The sequence below is a fragment of the Sinocyclocheilus rhinocerous genome, unplaced genomic scaffold (assembly GCF_001515625.1).
Source record: "Sinocyclocheilus rhinocerous isolate Xijiao unplaced genomic scaffold, SAMN03320098_v1.1 scaffold4035, whole genome shotgun sequence".
NCBI classification, from domain to species: Eukaryota; Metazoa; Chordata; class Actinopteri; order Cypriniformes; family Cyprinidae; genus Sinocyclocheilus; species Sinocyclocheilus rhinocerous.
In genome coordinates this window covers 363,917-364,963 of record NW_015641432.1, presented here as the reverse complement: position 1 = coordinate 364,963, position 1,047 = coordinate 363,917, and positions in this window count along the sequence as shown.

Below are 1,047 nucleotides of genomic sequence, written 5' to 3'. Positions count from 1 at the left end.
ACCCTTTTAGCCTTTTGACATTTGCATATAAATTACAGTTCTGGTCAGAAACAGCAGAAAACAAATATAATGGGCATGCATACGTCATAGTATGAGATTATATACACAGAAAAAAAGGCACAATGACAAGGTTAAATATCTTTGAATAATCATAATATTCATATAATAAATGCATCAAAATATTGCATTTGTTGTTGTTTATAAGCCGGAGGGATGAAAGAAGAGAGTTCAATTCAACAAGAAAAAGAGGAAAACAAAGGGAGATTTAAGCCGGTTTTGCACAATATGAAAAATATTGCACATAAAATATATATATTCAATAACGTCGTAGATCACATGATAACGTCAACATGGCGGATGAAGTCTGGATCGCATTCATACTTAACGAGATTTGGCTGTAGAGTACCTACTCTTTTAGCGCTCGTTAAGTAAGTACTTATTGAAATTAATTATCTACTCATTGAGTAGGCGGTTTCGGACGCAGCCAAAGAGATAGGAGATGCACTTGCATGCCCCAGAGGCGTTTCAAAGATGGCCGCCGAGTGACATGACTTGTTTTAAAGAGACTTTGGTTTTATGCAGAGCTTGAAGTGGGCCAGTACGCACCGGTACGCACTTCTATATTTTAGTCTTTAGAGTACCTGCAGTTTTTTGTGTGTACCGCCACTTCTGACATGTTGCCGGTACTCTGAGTAAAAGCACCAGTAAATGAATTCAGACAGTAAGTTCAAAACAGCGCTAATGCAGAGATGGCTGATTTCATCAGATATTGCGGAGAGAATAGTGGCTTAGGTCCAGATGTCATTAAAGTATTCTGTTCGGCGTGCATTTGGCTTAAAAGCAAGAGTGTTTTATAATAGACGCTGGCTGAAGGTGGTCAGAGGTTTAGCGATTCTGAATGGATCCATGTAGTAGGTTTAGTGGTATTTGGCGTCTCCCTGTGGTCCTGTTTGGTATCGCAGATTGACTTGTGCTAATTTGTATTGAAGACTTTTATTTAATTATTGATTGATTGTGGCACTATACATACAATGTGAATTGTTAAAA